The sequence below is a fragment of the Heloderma suspectum genome, chromosome 8 (genome assembly GCF_057233095.1).
Source record: "Heloderma suspectum isolate Gila_16-S chromosome 8, 16-S_ref, whole genome shotgun sequence".
NCBI classification, from domain to species: Eukaryota; Metazoa; Chordata; class Lepidosauria; order Squamata; family Helodermatidae; genus Heloderma; species Heloderma suspectum.
The window spans coordinates 46,103,080-46,118,170 of NC_139465.1; the positions used below are offsets into that span (position 1 = coordinate 46,103,080).

Sequence of the window (15,091 nt, forward strand, 5' to 3'; positions counted from 1 at the left end):
ACTTCGCTCCGGCCACCATTTCGGAGCAATGGGTGGGCACGTACTGCTCACGCTTGTGAGTGTGAACCATTGCGAGAGTCTCGGGCTGGGGAACTGCCAAGCAGATGGAGTAGAAATGAAGGAGCACAAAACACTCACTTTTTACCTAACAAGGGATGGAAAAACACAACAGAACCCCCAAAATACAAAACAGCCACTGAAGTGTCACACCCCCATGCTCACCGGACTGCACAGCTGCGCCTTAATATATAATGGCAAAAGGAGTGTATGGCAGAGTCTGTTAGGGAAGCCTGCAGTAAATCACAAGTATATCCTAGCAGAAGCTAATTCAAAGCTGAAATGCTGTGCAGTTGTGATGGAGTGAAGGGTGAAAGCGGTGCCATGTAGATGGGGCCCTAAACTTCTGACACTTGGCATGTATGCTAAGGGGACTTAGGGGTGTGTACCTCAGGGATATTTTGTTTTATAAATGGCATTAACTAATTTAAACTAATTTAATGTAGAGATGTGCGCATCAGCAAAACTTGAACTTGCCAAAGTTCTCACAATTCCATCTTGAAGTTCGTTCCAACTTTGAATCCATATCAGACTGTGAGCTTTTTTTTTTTTTGTATAAAAATCCATGCATATTTTCGTGCATGTTTTTCCAACTGTACACATCAATTGTGCACATCTTTAAAATGTACTCATTCTTCTCCCATTGATTAGAGCATATTTGTGTGCATTTTTCAAATGTACACATGCAGTTGAATGCCTTTTTTGGGGGTCCACAAATCACATTGCAAGCTCGGAAATATACAGACTTTGACCACAGATTGTGTATGAGTCCATGTTTGGCTCAGAAGGGAGGAACTGGGAATATCCTGATCAAAACCAAACTGAAATGAATTTCTCATGCATTCCTAATTAAATTATGGCTGCTGACATAATCTGGCCTGCGGAGGGCCTGGTGGTGGTGGTGGCAGTGCAACCCCCCCCAACCTTAAACTAGTTCTGCTGCTTCATACCAGCTGCTTTTCCTAGTGAGCTCTCACTGTTATGATGATGTTCAGGAAATACACACCTTGTGAAGACTTACCTAGGAAGGTGGTGGGCTCTCCCACACTGGAGGCATTCAAGATGAAGCTGGACAGCCATCTGTCAGGGATGCTTTGACGTGGATTCCTGCACTGAGCAGGGGGTTGGACTCGATGGCCTTGTAGGCCCCTTCCAACCCTGCTATTCTATGATTCTATGATTCTATATAAAGAAATTTTAACAGATCAGACTAGGGGCTCCTTCATATGGAGCTTTTATCCTGCTATTGAAATTGCTCACTCAAGGAAATTTGTGGTTCCTTTTCATGACGTTGTTAACCTCCAGGGCACATCCAGAGGTATTTCCTGGTTATTCCATCTCAAATAGATCTGGAACTAATGAACCATCTATGGAAACTTGAAAATTAAAAGCTTCCCCTCTCAGCAACCACATGGTCGCTGTCTGGAAGCCCACGATAATTGCGGAAACGCTCCAGAATGGAAGGACTGCAGGAATTTTCTTTAGAGTAAAGGCAGCCTAGGAGAGCACAGGTCCTGCAGTTATCATTTCATGTTACAGGAGTTCCTCAACAACAATGAAAACATTGAAAACCACAGCCATTGAGATACATAGAAAGGTTAGCATAAACATCATGCTTAAAGATCTCTAGTTCAGCCTTTGTTACCCCTGTGGATTCCCCAGGCTCCCCGTAGAATGTTTTCATTCCCAAATGTTTCCATTCCCTGTATGTCTTGGGCCCTGCTCCATGGAACTGGAGGCACTGAAGCCCTGGGTCACACTTTACCATGTGAGGCAGCCTGTGAGCCTGCTGTGGTAGGGAGTAGGGCAAAGGAGGCAACACTTATTTTCCCTTCTTCTTCCTCAAGCCAGTCTTGTCCTGAAGATTTTAATGATGCAGGACTTGCACACTCCCAGCCACGTGAGAGCTGTATCTGCATTCCATTTATTTTTAGCCTTAGCATACAAATGTACTTTTGTCCGCTGAATGTGAGAGCTCCTGTGTCCCAATTTTTTTCAGCTCTGTGCTCTCTTTCACTCGGTGGGCCATTCTGCTTGCTCCTTCTGTAGCCAATTGTATTAAATGTCCCTGAAATAAGAGAGAGAGAGAGAGAGAGGATGTGTAATGAGTAAAGCAATGAACCCCTATGTAGCTTGAGGTGTTGGAACAAAGGCACGAGGAGGCACTTGGATTGCTTCAAACTTAGGCATAACTTGAATAAACGGTAAGGTATCTATTTACTTAACAGTCTCCTCCACCCCCCAAGTTTGCCAGTGCAGGCCAACTGACCTTTGGTGCTTTGGAAACTAACCATCTTAGTTACATGCCTCCTTTGTACAGGTGACTCCATCTTAGATTAAAGCCTTAGCATGGTAGCTAAATATTCTTCTTTGTTCTGTCCTCAAGGGTGAGTTTGGATCTGCTACCAAACTGGAATGTGCAGAAATTGGGAACGGGTCTCCTCCTGGCAGACAGGCATGGCATCCTAAAACCTTATGGCCTCCGCTAGTGCCTCGTCTGCTTTTAGACAGGCTTTGGAAATCAGCAGCATGCAGCTAAGCAGCATTCTTCCAGGGCCTTGCTGCTGGATGTACAGGATGCAGCTATGATGGTCACACAGAGAGAAAACACAGCCAACACCTGGCTGGCAAGGCTTCCCACAGCAAGCTGGCATGTACCATCATGAGGTACCATCATGCACCTCTCAGCAACCTGTGCTAGAACTCTGGTGAGGCTAGAACTCAGTTATGGTTGGGAATGGAGCTGGACATAATGAATAATGTGTTCTTTAGAAATATTGGGATTTCTTTCTTACAGAGAAACACAAAAGGGGAGGACACAAAACCTGGGCTAGTAGTAGCTGAGAGCAAAACACTAGCCCATGCGAAAGGCCAAAGAATTTGGGGAAATGGGTGTCTACACTTCATCAAATGCTGAATAAACAAGATGTGCAAGCCATGACTATGCTGTGCAGCAAAAGATCTTTATAGCCATGCCCCATAAGCCATTAATCCAGCCTTCCCCCAGCCAGCTTCCTGGGGGAGCACACACTGGAGATCCTGGGAGTTACAGTCCAACACATCTGGAGGGCACCAGTTTGGGGGAGGCTGCATTACCCAATAAGCAGGGATGTGCACAGCATGGCCAGAAGGGTGGGTTAAATCCACAGATAGGTCTTGGGCAGCAGCCCCAGCCTCCCTGGCCTGCCCACAGTTGGCTCAGCTCCATCTGCCCCCATTGGAACCTGCTTCCTCCATCGTTCCTTCTGCCCCAGCTTCTCTCCTAAGCCACATGCTCACTTTGCCCCCTTCCCTTCAGTCCCTCTCTGCTATAGCCCATCCTTATAGTTGTTTCCTCCAACCACATTCCCATTACTCGTTTTTGTGGGGTACTTTTCCCATCGTTGGTTAAAACCTCTACAGCAGGGATGCAGGACCTGAAGCCCACGGGCCAAATCCAGCCTGCCTGGGGGCTGAATCTGACCTTCTGGGGTTCCCCAGGAAGTCACACCCCCTTCCCTTGGCCCCACCCCCTTTCCCTCAACCACGGATAGTTTGGTGCTTTCCTGGTTTCAGTGTGTTTCTTTCTCCCATTCTAAAAGATTGAAATGTCTTCCCTTAGTTACTGCCAGTAAGAGTTTTACACTAAAATACGCTGGCATTTTTTTAATATTTTGGTTTCACCCCCTTTGCCTTTGGCCCCACCCCTTTTGCCTTCAGCCCTGCCCACCATGGGAAAGCAGCCCCCGAGAGCTTTTCCCAAATAATATTCAGCCCTTGGGCAGAAAGAGGTTCAACACCCCTGCTCTATAATGGTCCTGTTTTCCACAGTGTGCAGCGGTTGCTCTAGGTTTTGCTTATCTGTGTGCCAGACGTGAGGAGGACGGCTCAGGAATTACTGTGGGCAATTCTCCTCCTCCCACCGCCCTTCCAACCAAGCCCCTGATTTGTCCTTACCTGTCATCCAAGTGTTGCAGAATCGTCCGAACAGCAGAGTGATGAGGTGCCATGTGGAGGCTCCTCCTGTGCCTCTGAATATCTGAGAATTCTCCTCAAATGCTCTCCCCCTTTTTCGCATATGAGTAAGCCTAGCTTGCTGGCATGAAATTATGCAAATAGTTGTGAGAAGAGGGATTCAGTTGGTGTTTTGCCTGGTTATGTCACACACTTCCAACAACTGCTTACGCAAAAAGCCTTCTTGCCGTTTTCCCAAGTGGAGTTTGAAGGGGCCAATGGGTAAGAGTGTGTGTGTGTGTGTGTGTGTGTGTCTCACTGCTGGGTAGGTCACAGGCTACCCGACATTCCCCAGCTCTCATCTTTCCCATTGTACCCCTTACACCGGAGATGCATGCCAGGGACTGAAGCTAGAACATTATTTATTACAAATATTTCTATATTGCCCTTCATTAACAAATGTCAGGGCGGTATACAAAATTCATTGAAACAACAATGAAAATTGAAATTAAAATCCACAATAAAATAGAAAATCTAACAAAGTTAGTTATTAAAACCAGCAAATACATCTTCACTCTTGATGGAAATGCCATCAGGGTTGGCGCCTGTTGTAATGCAGGGAGACAATAACAGAAGTGAGGGGCCACAACAGAAAAGTCCCTCCTCCCCTGGTTGCGATCAGATGTACTTGTGCAGGCAATGGTACAACTAGGAAGCCCTAGTCTGTAGATCTCATTGAACAGGCAGGTTGATATGGGAGGTGCTCTCTCAGGTAACCTAGTCCCAAGTTATTTAGGCCCTTATGCATCAGCAATATCACCTTGGACCTGCCCCGGCAACACATCAGCAGCCAGTGCGGCTCTCTGAGCAGAGGTGTCATGTGCTTGCAGTAAGCCCCACTCAGCAACCTACTCACCAAATTCTGCAGTGGCTGGAGTTTCTGGATCAATCTCAAGCGAAACCCATGTAGAGCTCATTGCAGTGATCCAGTCTTGCGTTGCTAATGCATGGGTCGCTGTGGCTAAACCACCTCTGTCCAGAAAGCTGGCATGCCGTGTGCTTTAGCCCTGAACACCGGGGATGTCTTTACATGAGGCATTTGTAGTGCACTTGTGCCTGGCCACCCACGGACTTTTGCAGGCCCATTACATGGCACCGTGGTCGTCCAGGGCCCCTCCTGCGCTATCCCTGGAAAAAAGCATAGTTAAAACAGCCCAGTTAATACTACGGGGTGCACCACCACTTTTCAGCCACTAGATGGTGGTTTCTCATAGAATCACAGAATAGTAGGGTTGGAAGGGGCCTACAAGGCCATCAAGTCCAACCCCCTGCTCAATGCAGGAATCCAAGTCAGAGCATCCCTGACAGAAGGCTGTCCAGCTTCGTCGTGAACGCCTCCAGTGGGGGAGAGCCCACCGCCTCCCTAGGTCATTGGTTCCATTGTCGTATTGCTCTAACAGTCAGGAAGTTTCTTCTGATGTTCAGCCGGAATCTGGCTTCCTGTCACTTGAGCCCATTATTCCGTGTCCTGCACTCTGGGATGATCGAGAAGAGATCCTGGCCTTCCTCTCTGTGACAAGCTTTCAAGTACTTGAAGAGCGCTATCCTATCTCCCCTCAGTCTTCTCTTCTCAAGGCTAAACATGCCTAGTTCTTTCAGTCTCTCCTCATAGGGCTTTGCTTCCAGTCTCCTGATCATCTTTGTTGCCCTCCTCTGAACCCTCTCCAGTTTGTCTGCATCCTTCATAAAGTGCGGAGCCCAGAACTGGACACAGTACTCCAGATGAGGCCTAACCAGTGCTGAGTAGAAAGGAACTAGTAGTTCCTGGGATTTGGAAGCTATGCTTCTATTAATGCAGCCCAAAATAGCATTGGCCTTTTTTGCAGCCATATCACATTGTTGGCTCATATTCAGCTTGTGATCAACAACTATTCCAAGATCCTTCTCGCTTGTAGTGTTGTTGAGCCACGTATCCCCCATCTTGTAACTGTGCATTTGGCTTCTTTTTCCTAGGTGCAGAACTTGGCATTTATCCCTATTAAATTTCTGTTGTTTTCTGCCCAGTGCTCCAGTCTATCCAGATCACTTTGAATTTTGTTTCTGTCTTCGAGGATATTAGCTATCCCACCCAATTTTGTGTCATCTGCAGATCTGATAAGCATTCCCTGCACCTCTCATCCAAGTCATTAATACAAATGTTGAAGAGCACTGAGCCCAGGACTGAACCCTGCAATACCCCACTCATTACCAGTCCCCAGTTTGGGAAGATCCCATTGATAAGCACTCTTTGAGTCCGATTCTGTAGCCAACTGTGGATCCACCGGATTGTTGTTTCATCTAGCCCACTTTTAGGTAGTTTGCTCATCAGGATATCATGGGGCACTTTGTCAAAAGCTTTGCTGAAGTCAAGGTATATGATGTCCACAGCATGCCCACAGTCCACAAGGGAGGTGACCTGATAAAAAAATGAGATCAGATTTGTCTGGCAGGATTTGTTCTTGACAAATCCATGATGGCTTTGAGTAATCACTGCATTGTTTTCAAGGTGCTTACAGAGGGATTGCTTTATAATCTGCTCCAGAATTTTCCCAGGGATAGATGTCAGACTGACTGGTCTGTAGTTTCCAGGTTCCTCCTTTTTGCCCTTTGTGAAGATAGGGACAACATTAGCCCTCCTCCAGTCATCTGGCACTTCACCCGTCCTCCATGATTTCTCAGAGATAAGAGACAGCGGTTCTGAGAGCTCTTCTGCCTGTTCCTTTATTACTCTAGGATGCAGTTCATCTGGCCCTGGAGAGTTGAACTCATTCAAAGTCATTAGGTGTTCCTTGACCATATGCCTATCGATCTCAAGCTGCAATCCTGCCCCTTCAGCCTGTATTTTGCCTTTGCCAGACGGGTCATAGACCCTCTTTTGGGAGAAGACTGAGCCAAAGTAGGAATTGAGCACCTCTGCCTTTTCTTTGTCATCTGTTATCATATTGCCATCCTTATTTATTAGTTGAACCACCATTTCTTTCCTCTGTCTTTTACTATGCATGTATCTGTGAACCGCCCAGAGAGCTTCGGCTATTGGGCAGTATAGAAATTATTTATCTCTCTCTCTCTCTCTCTCTCTCTGAAGAAAGCCTTGTTGTTGCTTTTAGCATCCCTCGCTAACCTCAGCTCGTTCTCAGCTTTAGCCTTCCTGGCGCCATCCCTGCAATTCTTTCTACCTGCCTGTTCTCTTCCTTTATAGCTTGGCCTTCCTTCCACTTCCTGTATGTGTCATTTTTTGTTTTCAGGTCATCTCTAAGCTTTTTGTGAAGCCACATTGGTTTCTTCTGTTGTCTTCCGCCTTTTTTCTTGAAAAACAAAACAGAAACAAAATTCAAAGTGATACGTGGCTCAACAACATGACAAGCGAGAAGGATCTTGGAATTGTTGTCATTCACAAGCTGAATATGAGCCAACTTTCTTTCTTCTGAAGAAGAGCAGTCGTTCTGATTCACAAGTGCCCGGTGGCTTTGCCAGAGAAGTTTTCTGGTGAGAAAGGACTTTTTCAGATTTTCAGGGCCCAATCAGAGCTGTGCATGTGTCTTAGGCCTGAGGATTTCCAGACGGAACAGGTTCGTGTGGGTTTCATCATTAACCTACTGTCAGGCATGGCAGCTAAATGGGCTTCGGGGCTCCTGCTCGCTAATGACCCCCTGCTCGGGGACTATCAAGGTTTCATGACAGCCATGGCACATTTTTTCGTTGACCCCCTGCGCACGCAGACGGCTTCTTGGGAGATTCACTGCCTCTGGCAGGGCAAGGACTCAGTTTCCAGCTACGCGACAACCTTTTGCTTGCTGATGCAGGATTTACAGTGGAATGATGCTGCGCTAGTGGCTCAGTTTTTGGATGGTTTGAACGATGAGATCTTAGATGAGTTGGCGCGCATGCCCAGCCTGCCTACTTTGGAGGACCTCATCCAGACCTGCCTTCAGATAGATAGTCGGCTGGAGGGGCGCCGGCAACCCTGGCAGGGCGCCGGGGGCCGGGATTTCCCTCGGGATTTCAAGAGCGACTGCTCTTCTTCAGAATCAGAACTACTCTGGGATTCTATGGGCTCAGTGTCCACCCTGACAGTTCCATAGCTCCACTGCTTCTAGTTCTTCTGCTCCTAACTGTCACCCTTTCCCAAAGAGTATCCTCTACTTAATTTTTCCTCACCTCAGCAGTTTCCTTTTCTGCCTGAGCTTGCAGTTGCTCTTGTAGCTTCTGTACTTCGCTTTGCTGCTGTAGTTCCATTGTTCTGTCCAAGAACTCTTCGTGTTCTCTTACTCCCTGGAGGGTTGACACTTGCTGCTCCAGTCCTCTTACTTTTTCTTCCAACAGCGTGATCAACTTGTACTTGCTGCACATGTAGGCCATGTTGATCTCAGGCAAGAAAACAAACATGGCACAGAGTTTGCAGGTCACCACCACCGGAGAGTCTTTTCCTTCCATAGTCTCTATTCCCTTTATGTTTCTAGCTTTCTGATTGTACTAGAATAGCCTGTGCTTTGTCCTCTATTCACTAGAATTTAACAACAGAGCCCCACTAGTATGGAAGTATGTGTTACAAGAGAAAGAAATTGAAAACAAAATTTGTTAGGGGCCTCCCCCTTGACCTCCCCTGCCGAACTCCTGTTTGTTCTCCCTGTTCGCTTACTCTGATCTCTCACTCTCTGGGAGCTTGCTTGCTTGTATAGCCCCTAGACCAGCTGGAGCAGCTTCCTCTGCTCTGCTCAACTAGGAAGTGGGAAACAGACTGCCCTTTCATTAAGAGATATACAGGCTGGTGAGAAAGGCCATTTGGTCACGTTCTTGGTTTAATGAGCTAATTCTCATCGCACCACAGAGATGGAAGAAAATGCTCCAAGGGGCTCCTGGATTTTCCTTTAATGTAGAGACACCCATGATCTCTTTTGCTTATGGTGGTGTAGCAGCAGCCCATTCAACACAGGTTCTCTTACTGCCACCTATGGGATATCTAAGAGCCCTGTGGCACCTTAAAGGCTAAGAAATTTATTCTGGCATAACTTTTAGTCTTTATGGTGCCAGAAGGCTCTTTATTGTTTCTGCTGCAATAGATTAACACAGCTACCCTCTGGAAGATTTCATACTGAATATCTAAATCACAACCTCACTCAGTCCCTTGTAGAAGTGTAGAAGGAGCTGAAAGTATCAGATATACCACAAGGCCTGGGGAAGGGAGCAAGCTGACCAAGTAAGGAAAAAGAATGTTGACAGTTGATGTGATGGGAGGGGGAGTGAAGGAAGAGTGTGTGGGGGAGAAGGAGTCATGGCTGAGGGAGAGGGTAGCTAAAGAAAGGGTTCTTCACACGGAGCTTTTATCCTGCTGTTGAGATTGCTCACTCGCGGAAGTTTGCAGGTCCTTTAGATGTTGTCATTAACCTCCAGGGCGACTCCTGCACTAAATGATCTTTACTCCATTTTTTAAAAGATCAGAGATTGGCTGCCTTTACATTACATAAAAAATCTGCCCTCCTACCCTTGTGGAGCCTTTCTGTGTTTACAGCGGGTTCCCAGACAGCAACTGTGTGATTGCTGAGAGGGGCCGTTTTTAATTCTCATGGTTCCATAGAGCTCAATGAAACAGCATCATCTAGTGGCTGATTGAGTAGCACTCCAACCTATTTTAATACTTAAATTATTTCTGGATCTATTTAACATGGAATAACCAGGAAATACCTCTGGACATGCCCTGAAGGTTGACAACCTCATGGAAAGGATCCGTAAAAGTCCATGAGTGAGCAGTCTCAATAGCAGGAAAAAACCTCCATGTCAAGAAGCCCATAATGAGCTATCAAATTACCCCGCTTGAGTTCCACTTGAGTTCCCTCTGTGAAAAAGGAAAAGCTGCAATAAGAGGAGCTAGACCAATGAAACGTATGGAAGACTTAGATAATGGGAAAAAAGAGGGGGGAAGGTGGGAAAAGACTCAGATAAGGGGGAAAAAGAGGGGGGAAGGTGGGGAAAGGTGGGGAGGAAGCGCGTGTAAAGGAAGTCCATCATGATCCTACATTTAAAACAGAAGCAGAAAGCCCTGTTTTAAATGCGGGATTTTAGGCTGGTGTAAAGATGCTCAAAGTCTTCATGAGAGGAAGAAAGAAACAGATGAAGAAGTCAACAATCAGCACTTGAGACGGCAGAAGACCCAGAGTAACAGATCTGACAGAGGAAGACAGCAGGTACCATCAACAGAAGAAGCACCTGTGCCTGGGCAAGCGAAGGATCTGTGCTGTGTGTCAGGCCTGCCTGAAGTGGAAAGCAGGACTTTAGGGGCTTGTGTTTCCTGCAGGGACTCTTCTAGAGGTTGGGGGAAGGAGGGACAGGACCACAACAGACTAACTTTGTCACTGATACTATTTGCTGAAACTGTATTTATTTAAATGCTGGAAGCACTTTATTCTGGGATCAGTGTTACATGTTTTGACTTTGCGTTCTTTATTAACTGATGTATGTACTTACCTTTCCTTTATTTTATAAATGTGTGCTGCCCCCGGCCCCTGCCATCTCTCCTTGTCTTGTAGGAGACTCTTCAGAATAAAGCCTGTGGTGTGGGTGACACAATGCTAATGACTAAATCCTCTCTCTTCAACTTTGGGATAAAACTTGCTCACTTCCCCACTTCTGTCCTCCCCATTTTGCCATTGCTCCTGCGAGACTACAGAAGTTACGTAGTTGCTGCTTAAATGGGACAGATGTTAAGGCAGGTATCTTAACTTACCATATTTTCTATGGTTTGGGGTGCATGCATGAAAAGTTTCAAAAGCTTAACTCCTCTTGGATCAAAACACTTCCAGTTCTAGAATTAAGAGCCTTTCTATCCTCCCCATCCCCTCAGCACAGTGCAGATGGGGCTTGCCCACTATTTTCTTCACAGAAAGCGAAGAGGATCTAAAGAGCCTCTTGTTGAGGGTGAAAGCGGAGAGTGCAAAAGCTGGTCTGAAACTCAACATTAAAAAACGAAGATCATGGCATCTGGCCCCATCACTTCCTGGCATATAGAAGGGGAAGAAATGGAAGCAGTGACAGATCTTATTTTCTTGGGCTACAAGATCACTGCAGACGGTGACTGCAGCCATGAAATTAAAAGATGCTTGCTCCTTGGGAGGAAAGCTAGACAGCAAACCTAGACAGCATAGTAAGAAGCAGAGACATCACCTTGCCGACAAAGGTCCGTATAATCAAAGCTATGGTTTCCCCAGTAGCAGCGTATGGCTGTGAGAGCTGGACTATAAGGAAGGCTGAGCGCCGAAGAATGGATGCTTTTGAACTGCGGTGCTGGAGAAGACTCTTACGAGTCCCCTGGACTGCAAGGAGGTCAAATCAGTCCATCCTAAAGGAAATCAACCCTGACTGCTCATTGGAAAGGACAGATACTGAAGCTGAAGCTCAAATATTTTGGCCACCTAATGCGAAGAGAAAACTCCCTGGAAAAGACCCTGATGCTGGGAAAGATTGAAGGCCAAAGGAGAAGGGGACGGCAGAGGATGAGATGGCTAGATAGCATCACCGATGCAATGAATATGAACTTGAGCACGCTCCGGGAGAGAGCGGAGGACAGGAAGGCCTGGCGTGCTATGGTCCATGGGGTCACGAAGAGTCGGACACGACTTAACGACTGAACAACAACAGTACAACACAAGATGTATAACACTGACTTCCCTCCCCCATAGCGGGCATCTGAGCATACTCAGTTCTTCTGTTCTTTTGCTGGTATCACCTTCTCTGCCTGGACAGTTCATCGTGACCTTGATCTTGCTCTGCAATGCTGCCTGCAAAGACAGCTGCATTTTTTTCTCTTCTTTCAAAGCCAGTCCTGTAAGGTCTTAGTAAGAGGTACTATCATGCCATAACATCAATTGGCATTGAATCAAAATTTCAAGGTCTTCTGGCGGATGGGTCCAGGGTCTGGGATATAAGTATGGGGTCTTCTTAAATATGAGCCTGGGGTCTTTTAGGGGGTCTTCTTGCAGGTCTCCCCAAAACCCTCGTTCTGACCATTCCAGATCAAATTAGCCACTGTCAGTTTGAAGTAGCCTCTTCGGTGTTTTGTTAGCAAACTTATTTAACCCTTTCAGCACCAGATTAACAATGCTCAGCCCAGGAGGAGAGGGGCAACCACACAATACAGAAAATCCCAAAATGGCATAAAAATGGCAGATATGCCCACAGCATCCCTGGAAATACTGCCACACCTCACCAATCAAGGAGATAAAAATGTAAGAAGAGCCCTGCCAGATCTGACCCAGGGGGCTTCCCTAGGCCGCATCCTGCAGGGGTAGAACCCTCCCAAGGTGGCATACAAGGTAAAAATGATTCCAAAATATGATAGAATTTGATAAAACATTATTAAACAGATCGCCCCAATAAAACTTGCTGCCCAGGGCCTGAGGAATCCCAGACGGAAGCTGTAAGTGGTCCTCCCACCCCAAAGCAGTTGGCAGCCCTCTTGTCCTCCCAGCAAGGGAGCCAGTTCTCTTCCTCCATTACAAGGCAATGGTGGGGTGAGAAATGCACCCCAGTGAGAAATGCACACTGTTGCCAGAAGCCTCTTCCTCTCCTGCTCCTGCAAAGTCTAACCAGGGCTTCATCCTCGGAACAGAGGGGAGGAACGTGTCCTTGGCTCCTTTTGTGAGGAGATGTGTTGAATACGCAGGAGCATTTGCAGGGGGTCAGGGGCCGGTTATTGAGAGGGCTACAGAAAAGCTGTGGCAGTTGGAGGAACAGGAGTGGGGGAAGCTTGCTGGAGCAGCTGCTGTGTGTTAGGAGTCACCAACTCTTGTTCCAAAATAGCTCCTAAAAGGGGCACATGAGATTTAGGAGACTGGGGGCATCTCTACACCAGCCTAAAATCCTGCATTTAAAACAGGTCTTTCTGCTTCCATTTTAAATGCAGGATCACAATGACTCCCTTTTTCACGTGCTTCCTTTTCCCCCACCCCTTCCTTCTCCCTATATCTGAGTCTGCCGTTCTCTTTCACTGATCTCACTCCTCTTCTTGCCGCTTTTCCTCTTTTCACGGAGGAAACTCAAGCGGAACACAATGGGGTAATTTGATAACTCATTATCTGCGATCTATTTAGAAATGGAACAAAGGGCATTTAGTGCAGGAGACGCCTTGAATGATCACGGCGTCATGTAAAGAGGCCGCACACTTCCGTGAAGGAGCAATTTCAATCGCAGGATAAAAGCTCAGTGTGAAGGAGCCCTGGGACAAAACAGACAAGACATTCTGTTGCTGGTGCCAGTTTTGGGAGCAGTGCCACTACCTGTGACTCAAGGTGCCAGAGGCTTGTTTCTAGCTTATTCTTTGGGAGTGCCAGCAAACGGTTCTGATTGTGGTTGTGCTTGTTAAAACACCTAAGTCCCCCAAGTTTGATTGCAATGAGGGATGCTAGCTAGCTTAAAGCCTGAAGCAGAGGCCTCCATCCTTCTCCTCTGGCCTGTGCCAGAGGAGGAGAGGGGAGAGTGTCAGCATGAGCTTCAAGCAGGGTTATTCACGTAAAGCGGAAATCTAGCTTTGCACTGCATCTGAATGGAGTGAAATGGGGTACTTTGTTAATTAAAGTCATCTTTGCTGGGGGAGACCGAGAGGCTGACCCGATCGAGGTCTCCCTCTCCTTGGACAGGTCTGTGGCCTGTTCAGGGTCACTTCACACTGCTCCGGCGCCCCTTCTCCCACACTGCAATCAGCCTTTGCATGTTGCCGCCGGTGCTGAAGGGACACAACAGCCTCAATTCCCCTTCAGTCTTTTCTGCGCCTGATCTGGTGCAGAGCCAGAGTTTCTCAATGGCATATATGGCTATAAAGACAGAGTTGGGGATATCGTGGCCCTGTGCTGGGCCAAGCCACCAGCTCAGCTAAGCAACTCACTTGCTGCGTTTTGGACCAAGGCTCTGCAGACTGCTGAAGCTGGCTTCTCCCCCGGAGTCGACAGCCTCTCCTCTCCTGAAGGAAGTGGCCGTACAGGATCTTCCAGGTGAAGCATATCAACACAAACAGGGCAACGCTGCTGCCAAGGAGGAAGCTGGGGCCCCAGCAGCAGGCAAAGCAGCAGTTCACGCTGCTGTCCTGACAGGCCTCCATATTCCGTCTCAGTTTCTTGGCTCCTGTCCCCAAGCTGGAGCTCCCAGGTGGGTGGCTCTGTGTGCGCGCAGCAGCCGAACACCATGCTGCCTCCTCTCAGTGCCCCGGCAGTGGCCCAGACCTTGCCGCCAAAGGAGAGGGACAGGTCTCCATGTGCAGCCTAGAAACTCAGGGCCTGAGGCCTGGCTCAGTTCACCCACACCACATACAGCCCACCTCTGTGTATCTGCGGACTGAGCTTTCATTTCATTTCATTTATTACATTTCTGTACCGCCCCATAGCTGAAGCTCTTTATGAGCTTTATGATATGACCTTTATGATCACTTGCCCTATTTCCACAGTTCCAGGTTAGTCATACATGGTCTTTCTCCCCCTCCTGCCCAGTTCCCTCTCCAGACTCTAAAGCAGTAAGAAAAGAGACTGATCTCTTCCCACTCTGGTCTCCCAGTCAAATTTGCCATCTGCACGAGGGGCTCCAAACAGAAGACCAGAGGCCCAGGGTCAAGGCAGAGCTGTACCTCCTTCAGCTTCTCTGGTTGGCTTCTCTTCCCTGGCACGGAGAAGCATCATCACACACACACACACACCCATACTGCTGCCTTTTCAGCTAGAACATTTGCCTTGACCCAGAGCCTTTGGTCTTGAGTTCTGAGCCCCTTGTGCAGATGGCAAATCTGACTGGGAGACCTTAGTGGCTCTTTGGATGATTGTTCACGGGCCTGCAGAATGAGCTTTCTGGAACAGTCTTTTGTGGTGAAGTGGAGCATTTTGTGTGGGCAACAAAGGCTCATGGGATTTCTGGGGGCAACCCCTGTATCTATCCAGTGTGGAGCACCAGGGTGTCGTCATGGCAGCGCCAAGCACCCTGGACTGCCTTCAGCATTGCCCTGGCTGGGCGCCCTGCAAGAGAGACAGATTGGCTGCTGCTGCTGCTACACCCTCTCTCTCTCTCTCTCACACACACACACACACAC

At 47.6% G+C, this 15,091-nt stretch overlaps 1 long non-coding RNA gene across 1 annotated transcript; it reads right to left on the reverse strand.

The window, feature by feature from the left end:
- Positions 1 to 610: 610 nt before the first annotated feature.
- Positions 611 to 13,980, reverse strand: LOC146339138 (uncharacterized). Its single transcript, XR_014784676.1, has 3 exons — positions 13,904 to 13,980; positions 4,907 to 5,178; positions 611 to 2,125 (listed from the first exon to the last, which is right to left on the reverse strand). It is a non-coding gene; the product is annotated as an uncharacterized LOC146339138 (long non-coding RNA).
- Positions 13,981 to 15,091: the final 1,111 nt, after the last annotated feature.